This window comes from Podarcis cretensis (genome assembly GCF_951804945.1).
Source record: "Podarcis cretensis genome assembly, chromosome: 6".
In the NCBI taxonomy this organism is placed as follows: Eukaryota; Metazoa; Chordata; class Lepidosauria; order Squamata; family Lacertidae; genus Podarcis; species Podarcis cretensis.
In genome coordinates this window covers 5,929,043-5,938,972 of record NC_137175.1, presented here as the reverse complement: position 1 = coordinate 5,938,972, position 9,930 = coordinate 5,929,043, and positions in this window count along the sequence as shown.

Here is a 9,930-nt window from a genome sequence, read left to right as displayed (position 1 = left end):
CAAATTACTGATTTGGATACGGTATGATTCATATTTTTATAAATATTCCTCTCATGAAATGTTCAGACTCAACCTTACTATTTTTGAACCCTACTCTGTTCCAAATATTTTTTTTCCAGTAATTTGTACACACATTCATGCTTAGAACACAAAGAGCGTTTCTTGCCAGGCTTGGTTCTGCCGAGAGCCTCGTTTTTGTAGTATCGCAAGAAGCCCAAATTGAGCGACCTCCAGCTGGATTGCGAGAAGAGGGTGGGCCGCAAGGAGTTTGTTTTTTTCTTCATCAATATTTCTCTCGAAACTGGCTGAGTAAGGTTTCCCAGCAACGCTACACACCCTTCTTTCTCTAATGAAAATTATGCATAGTTGAAAAGCAGATTTCCCTCCCCTGCCAAGTTTTGACTTTTAAAAAACCTTTGGAATTTATTTTTAGTAAGGGAAGAGGTTGGTGGAGATAACAAGACGGGAAAGAAAGTCATTGGTGAGATCAGGGCCCAGGAAAGGAATAGCTCTTGGCGATGGAAAGCATTCTATATGCTTCCAAGAGAATACGATGCAGGAATGTAATGTAAAAGTGCTGTGTAAAATGTATAAAATATTACTGGAACGGGAGACAAAGGATGAGCAAGTAAAATCCTCAGTGATACATTGGGCAAAAGATATTGGTCACAATATAGACATGGAGGCATGGGAACGATTGTGTAATATGGATATAAAATTTACAGCATGTTATGGTCTAAGAGAAAATGATATGAAAATGATATATCTTTGGTATCTAGCACTGAGTAAATTGGCAAAAATGTATAAATCTAAATCAAATAACTGCTGGAAATGTAAAGAGAAAGAAGGTTCTTTTTGTCATATGTGCTGGTCTTGTAGTAAGGTTAAAGCTTACTGGGAAATGATATATAATGAAATGAAAAGGATGTTTAAAATAACCTTTGTAAATAAACAAGAAGCTTTTCTTTTGGGAATTATAGGGACAGAACTACCTAAACTGTATAGAAATTTATTCATGTATGCGACTACAGTGGCAAGAATGCTACTCGCCCCAAAAAGTTCCAGCAAAGGAAGGATGGATGCAGAAACTTACGGAATATGCAAAAATGGCAAAACTTACTGGAAGAATAAGAAATCAGGATAACAAATTTTAAAATAAAAGAATGGAAATGGTTTGTTGAATATTTACAGATAAACTGTAAACAAATAAGAACAGGGTTATTGTAATAACCTGCAGTTTCATATATTTAAAGTAGATAATTAAATGAGCAAATTAAATGAATTTGGATATGCAGAAGATATTAAAAATAAATTTAAGGAACTGCAGAAAGGGGGGGAGAAGTCAAGTTTTCAAATGTCAAAACGATGGTAAAATTAGTGAAATGTATAAACTTGAAAAGTAGAAATAAAAAATTTAAAGAGAGAGAAGATGTTGAAGGGAGGACATGAGCCCAGTTGGCCAGTAAGCAGCTGATTGCAGCCTTGCTGCCTGCTGCCAATCAAGTGAGCATGTGGGTCTATTGGTCCCTCTAAATTACTGGAAGCCTGCAAGGCTCTCTGTGCAGCAGAAGGGAAATATCTTCCCAGGCAATCTAGGCACTTCCTTGCAAACATGCAAGGCCCTTTCCTAGATCCTTACGATTTCTCACAGGGGATACCTTTGGCCCTCTAGATGTTGCTGAACCACAACTCCCATTATCCCCAGCAAGCTGAAGTGCAGAGTGTTTGAGGACTGGGACATTCACAGGAAAACCAGAATGCTTGTTTACAAAGCTGTTGTACTACCAACCTTACTGTATGCTTGTGAAACTTACAAACGCCATCTCCAACTTCTCAAAAGATTCCATCAAAGGTGTCTCTGACACCCATCGCTTGGGAAGACTAATATCAGTGAACTGGAAGAAGCAAAGATCACCAGTGTTGAAGCAATGATTCTTCAACATCAACTTTGTTGGACTGGTCATGTTGTGCGGATGCCTGTTGATCGTCTTCCAAAGCAACTACTCTATTCCGAACTTTAAAATGGAAAGCGTAATGCTGGTGGTCAACAAAAGAGGTTTAAAGACTGTCTCAAGGCAAATCTTAAAAAATGTAGTATAAACACTGACAACTGGGAAACACTGGCCTGCGAGCGCTCCAGTTGGAGAACAGCCTTTCCCAAAGGTCTCATGGGCTTTGAAGGCACTCGAACTCAGGAAGCAAGGGAGAAACGTGCTAAGAAGAAGGCACGCTTGGCAAATCCACTCCGTGATCAACTCCCACCCGGGAACCAATGTCCCCACTGTGGAAGGACGTGTGGATCCAGAATTGGCCTCTGCAGTCACTTACGGACTCATTGTTAAAACCGTGTTTAAGGAAGACAATCTTACTCGGCTACGAGTGATCGCCAAAGAAGATAGGAGTTGCAGTTAGGCAACAATTCCACCTCTGGTACAGTGGTACCTTGGGTTACATACACTTCAGGTTACATACGCTTCAGGTTACAGACTCCACTAACCCAGAAATAGTACCTCAGGTTAAGAACTTTGCTTCAGGGTGAGAACAGAAATTGTGCGGTGGCGGCAGCTGGAGGCCCCATTCGCTAAAGTGGTGCTTCAGGTTAAGAACAGTTTCAGGTTAAGAACGGACCTCCGGAACAAATTAAGTACTTAACCCGAGGTACCACTGTATATCAGAAGGGGCCGTGCACCTCTGGCAATGTTAACAGGTGTTGCAACAGTTTTATGCACATCCTTCTGGACCCTCTAGACAGTCCAGAAGGATGTTATGGTCGATTGTATCAAAGGCCACTGAGAGATCCAGCAGAACTAGGAAACAGCTCTCACCTTTGTCCCTAGCCCGCTGGAGATCACCAACCAGTGCGACCAAGGCAGTTTCAGTCCCATGATGAGGCCTGAATCCTGATTGGAAGCGATCCAAAGGGTCTGCATCCTCCATAACTATGTGAGTATTTGTCACTCAAAGTGGGGCAGAGGTTTTATGTTCTTCCAGGATTCAGTTCTGGAATGTATGAAGTAGTGTTCCAAAGGAAATGTGTATAAGCTGATTCATGGCTGAGCACAATCGACCTTGTACACAGATATGATTAAAATGCAGGAGGAAGTAGAAACTTGTTAAACCCCATTCTGGGGTTTAAAAAGATAATGGTTTAATCAGGTTGCGTTAGTCATACGTCCACACTCGTCACATTCATAGCTGCCCCAAGGCTGTCAAACTTAAGGAATGGAAATGAATTGGATCTCAAGCCTGCTTTTGATCCAGCTCACTCGCATCTTGTGCTTTTCTTTCTTTTTTTGAAATAGTTTTTATTTGGTTTTACAAATGTAAATTTATAACAATACCAAATGCATATCCCTATATAGAGATTTCTCTGACTCTCAAGACCTCCCACCATCCCTTCCATGGGTCTTACTGTCATTATTTTCAACTTCATCTTACTTCCTAATATATGTTTCGTATTTGTACATATTGCCCAAAGTGTTTGTTACATTACAAGCGACATTAAAATCCTGCTAATGTTTTCATCTGCTTACAGTGGTCTCCTAAATAAATTATCATTTTTTCCCATTCTTTCTTAAAGTTTTTGTGTTCTTGGTTCCTGAGCTTTCCGGTCAGTTTTGCCATTTCGATGTAGTCCAACAGCTTGATTTGCCATTCTTCTCTGATAGGGACTCTTTCTTCTTTCCATCTTTGGGCTAGTAGCATCCGTGTTGTCGCATACATGAAAAGTATTTCGTGCTCCTAATAAAATTCCTAATAAAAAAAAATTCTGGTTTTTTTTACAGAAGTTATTTTAAACATTTTTTTCAATTCATTATATATCATTTCCCAGAAGGCTTTTATTACCTTACATGACCACCACATATGATAGAAGGTATCTTCTCTTTCTTTACATTTCCAGCAGGTATTTGTACTTGCTTTATACATCTTTGCTAACTTACTAGGAGTCAAATACCGCCGGAACATCATTTTCATATAGTTTTATTTCACCGTACAACATGCCAAGAATTTCAAGTCTGTTTTCCCAAACTGAAAGTTGAATATTATGCCCCAAACCCCTTGCCCAGTGTATCATTACTGATTTAACCTGTTCATCTTTGGTATACTATTCCAAGAGCAATTTATACATTTTTGACAGTAATTTTATAGTTTTCTAACAAATCTTTTTGAAATCTTGAGATCTCATAACTAAAACCGTTCTTTTTGCCTGTCTTGAAACCAAAGGCATCTTGCGATTACAGTCATACCTCGTTATGTCAGTCTCCAGTTGTATTTTTTCAGGATACAAACGCGGCAAACCTGGAAGTGTATACTTATGGGTTTCTGCGCATGCGCAGAAGTGCTCTGCGCATCTCTCGCATGCGCAGAAGTGGTGCTCTAATTGCGGACTTTTCGGCATGCGAACGGCACCCTGAAACGAATCAAGTCCTTAACTAATGGTACCACTGTATTTAACTTTCACGGTCGCAGCTTTGCATGGGTTGGTAGAATAAATATATAAATGGAGAGCAGCGGAAAGCCACTCTGCATTTATTTATTTCCACCCACTCACCTGCACAAAGCTGCGATGGTGGGCTTCCCCGACTTTTAGAAAGTGGCACAAGGGCTCTGCCGGCATTACAAACCCTCCTGCCTCTTTGCCAAAGCCAGGCAAGCAGCCCTCCACATTTCAGGTTTGGGATGGGGGCAGGGAGCTGTTCCTGGCCTTATCCACATCTTCATGGACCCCTGGAACCCAAGGCCCTCCTGTAAAATGTGAGTGACCTGGAATCAACTCTGGCTGTGAGAAGCAAGAAACGGGGAAGGAGAGAGCTGTATCGCCGCCACCCAGAGATCTTTTGAGCCTACAGGAAAAGGGTGGAGTTGCTGGAGAAGGTAAGCAGACGTTGGCACGAAGCACGCACCGCAGGAGCCTGGGGTGAAGGAAGGGTGTGTTGCTGGAAGGTGGCAAATGACTCACCTGCTGATCTGTTGTTTTTTAAATAATATTTATTACTTTTCCAACAATTTAAACACTACAAAAAAGAAGAACAATTCAATACAATACAAAAACATTACATAACACTAACATTAAACTAACAAAACAAAACAAAAACAGTTTAAAACACATCAAATAATTTCAATATCTTATCTTTCATTCACTTATTTCCCCGACCTCCTCACACCTCCCTTTTTGTATTCCACTTCTGTTAATTGTTTCAGCAATTCCTTTCCATCTTCCTCTGTTTTCTATCCTATATTTTTCTTAGCACATTCTAACCTTATTTTTTCCTTTAATACTCTATTAATCTATTTATACTTAATTCCTTATAACGTTTCTACTAAAGCCATATAACTTCATTCCAACATTTTTCTAGCATTCATTAATTTTACAGTATTTCCGTAAATAATCTTTAAACTTTTTCCAGTCTTCTTCCACCGACTCTTCTCCCTGGTCTCGGATTCTGCCAGTCATTTCCGCCAGTTCCATGTAGTCCATCAACTTCATCTGCCATTCTTCCCGGGTGGGTAAATCTTGTGTCTTCCAATACTTTGCGATGAGTATTCTTGCTGCTGTTGTTGCATACATGAAAAATGTTCTATCCTTCTTTGGCACCAATTGGCCGACCATGCCCAGGAGAAAGGCCTCTGGTTTCTTCAGGAAGGTATATTTGAATACCTTTTTCATTTCATTATAAATCATCTCCCAGAATGTCTTAATCCTTGGGCATGTCCACCAAAGGTGAAAGAATGTACCTTCAATCTCATTACATTTCCAACATTTATTATTGGGCAAATGGTAAATTTTTGCAAGCTTGACTGGTGTCATGTACCACCTATAAATCATTTTCATTAAGTTTTCTCTTAGGGCATTACATGCCGTAAATTTCATACCTGTGGTCCATAACTGTTCCCAGTCAGCCATCATTATGTTATGTCCAACATCTTGTGCCCATTTAATCATATCAGATATCACCATTTCATCCTGAGTGTTCCATTTCAACAGCAAGTTATACATTCTTGACAAATTCTTGATTTTTGAATCTAACAATTCTGTTTCCAATTTTGATTTTTCCACCTGGAAGCCAACTTTTTTGTCCAAATTGTATGCCTCCATTATTTGAGAATAATGGAGCCAATCTCGCACTTTATTTTTCAATTTTTCAAAACTCTGCAATTTTATTCTGTCTCCATCTTGTTCCAAAATTTCCCAATATTTCAGCCATTTGGCCTCCATATTGAGTTTTTTTCTGTGCCTTTGCTTCCATTGGTGTGGGAGGGAAATGAATGAGCCCCCAACATGCCTGGAAAGCATCCCGATGTGCTTCTAATCCCCTGCTTGTATAATTAACATAGCTGTCAAGCGTCCCTTATTTGGTGGGACAGTCCCTTATCCCAGCGCCATGTCCCGCTGCTGTCGCTTATTGATGATGTCCCTTAAATATGCTACTGAAGGTAATGGGGCCCTTTCTATGTCCAGCTGTCCTTTGTCAACAACAAATTCAACATAAAAAAAGCAACAATTTGTTGCTTTATGGTAATTTGTGCTATATGGTAATTTATGGACCTTATAGGTATCTAAAGCCATTTGCACGCAACAAAATATGTATTTTATCAAAGTAATTGTTGATCCCTTGTTTTGGCTGCTGATCCCTTATTTTCGAGGCTGCTGGACCCTTATTTTCAAATCTGTAAGTTGACAGCTATGATCATTAATTTGGGGAGACAGCAGATCATCTCCTTTGCCCGCCTGCCTGGCTGATCATAAGCAGTCCTGAGCCTCGAATCAGATCTACAAACACCCACTAGAAGATGGGAGACTTTCACTTTCTTCAGGTGGCCTGCCCAAGTCCTGATAAGTAGGCTGTCAGTCCTGAATTCAAGGAAACCGGGCAGGGCTTGTTTACACTGCTACGACTCTTTTCGTTTCATTTTCTAGTCCACAAATAGGTCTTTGTAGGTGTGGATCAGAGCAATGTGTATCTTAAGAACTTAAGAAATTCCCCTCCTGGCTCACACCATGAATCTGATTTCACCCAGACCAGTCATGTGCCCATGATTTGCTCACCATGAATTCCTCGCAGCTGCACTGCCCCTCAAGAATAGGTATTTACTTAATAGCTCCTGTTATGAGTGTACAAAATCTCCTTTTAAAGCCACTAAAAATTTCATACTCTACAAGATTTCTCTGATGAAAATCTGGACATCCTTAATAATAGAAAGAAAAGAAAGAAAAAGAAAGTGTTTGGTCTATTAGTGAATTCTTACTTTGGTAGATTTAGCTCATTGCTACATGGAACGCATGGTTTGTATACGGGAGATTTGGTATTCTCAATCCATTTCCTGCCCTGGAAGCCCAACAGAGTAGACCAACCATCCGAAGCCATCGATGGATGTCCTCATGACTCAGTTGATAATTAATAGTGATCTGATGAATCAAGCCAGTAATTCCTTGAAATGCGAGGCAGGTTGCAAGAAAGGGCACCTTTTATTTTACTTTTATTTTATTATTATCATTGTTTATTCAATTTATATCCACCCTATACCTGGAGGTCTCAGGGCTGTTCACAGAACAAAATCAAAATATAAAACCACAAAATACGTAATCAAAATAAAAACAACTATCCAATAACACCCCCCCAAAAAAACCCACACTTTAAAAGGGCATAGGATTTTATTAGGTTTATATTTCCCGAAGGCACAAAAGGAACCATTACTTTCCTTCCTTCTAATTAACTGAGTCATCTCAGGAACTTCCACTCTCCTGTTTAATATATTATTCAGGCGGACTTATTTAACTAGGAGGGGAAAGCTTTCTAACAGTGAAACAGCTATACAAAAGCAAGGAAGTTGTTACTGTTTGGGCAGGAAACTCTCAAGGTTTGCAGAAGTGTGTAGCTGTTCCTTTAAAAAATAAATTCACCACAACTTCCCATTCTTATGGCTATTCTTGGATTGAACCGTCTTATGTTCCAAAGTCACATACGCATTACGGAGCAATAATGGCAAGTTGCCCCTTGGTTCTTTGTTCTACCATGCTGTAAAATGTTTTAGTTACTCAATGAAGTCTTTAAACAAAAATAAATTTAACCATAACAATGGACTGATAACCCCCTGTGTCCTTACAGAATGCTGATGGCAGTGAAACCGAAAGAGGTGGTGGTGGGGAATCTAGACTTCTTCCAGATTGTGCAAGTTTTATCAGCTAAAATCTATGACTAACAGCACCTGAAGCACAGAACATTGAACAGAGTTTGCAGATGACACCACCATAATGGGTTTAATAACAGGTGGAGATGAATCAGCGTATAGAGGGGAGGTCCAAAAAATATCTACATGGTGCCTAGGGAACAACTTGCACCTTAAAATCAGCAAGACAAAGGAGATGGTGTTGGACTTTCGGAGGAAGAGAGGAGAACTAGCTCCGCTGTATATCAGGGAGGGCTGTGTGGAGAGAGTCTCTTCCTTTAAGTTCCTAGGAGTTTATCTCAATGAAGACCTTACTTGGAAAATCAATACAACCCAGGTGATTAAGAAAGCCCAACAGAGACTCCATCTCCTCAGAGTATTGCGGAAGAACGATGTCGGTCAACATTTGATGATCTCCTTCTACCGGTCAACAATAGAAAGTGTCCTTTCATACTGCATCATGGTGTGGTACGCTGGTTTGACATCATCTGATAGGAAGTGCCTACAGAGGGTGGTGAATACAGCACAAGATATTATGGGCTGTCCCGTGAATCCGCTGGATGAAATAGCGGAAGAACGTTGCCTCAGGACAGTGAGGGAAATTCTCAGGGATGATTCACACCCTGGCCGGCCCTCAGGCAGAAGATAGAGAAGCATGATTAGTCACACCAACAGGGTAAAGAACAGCTTCTATCCGTGGGCTGTTAGGCTGCTGAATGAAAAGATAACAACAGGGCAACTGACTTTTGGGTTTGGTGGGTGTGGTTCAGTAAACCAGGGGAATTAAGACTAAGAGAGCTAAGTGGGGGGTCCTCATGTAATCTCACTGTATACAAGTTGTACAAGTGACATTCTGAAGCACAGAACAATGAACATTAGTGTATCAGTTGAAAAGAACTCCCTGAGGCTGGCGTACCTTGCTGTCTGAGTCTTCTAGGGCCTGAGGGCATGGGGCAGTGCTTTATTTTTCTTTAAAAAATCTTTAGGGGTACTCTCATTTTCCTACTCCTATTGAAATACTGCCCCTCAAGGAGGCCAAACTTAGATTCACAAAATGTTTAGGGGTATGCGTCCCCCCAGGAAAAAAGCACTGGTATGCGGGAACATTTTGCAGCCAGTTCCATTTGCGAACGTGCGTGTTGCAAGCTTGTGGCTTGCATATTCCTGGAAATGAATTGTTTCAGCGCCAGATGTCTTTATCTAACCTCGTATCTTATCTCAAAACACGTAGGAGTAAATTCACCTGGGGCTTGGCAGGGCTCGCTTCTGTGTAAAATATGTGTAATATCATCTGGTGCCCTTGCTCACCAGGTGATGTCTGACGCGCCCATTATGATAAGTATCTGTCTAGCAAGCTCCGCTCCGCGTACAGTTACAGAAAATGAAACTATACATAAAGCTTGCTTTTATACAGCTGTTTTGTACTACAACAGCCTCAGTCAGCTGAGCCATTGATCATAGAATAGAATCATAGAATCATAGAGTTGGAAGAGACCACAAGGGCCATCGAGTCCAACCCCCTGCCAAGCAGGAAACACCATCAGAGCACTCCTGACATATGGTTGTCAAGCCTCTGCTTAAAGACCTCCAAAGAAGGAGACTCCACCACACTCCTTGGCAGCAAATTCCACTGTTGAACAGCTCTTACTGTCAGGAAGTTCTCCCTAATGTTTAGGTGGAATCTTCTTTCTTGTAGTTTGGATCCATTGCTCCGTGTCCGCTTCTCTGGAGCAGCAGAAAACAACCTTTCTCCCTCCTCTA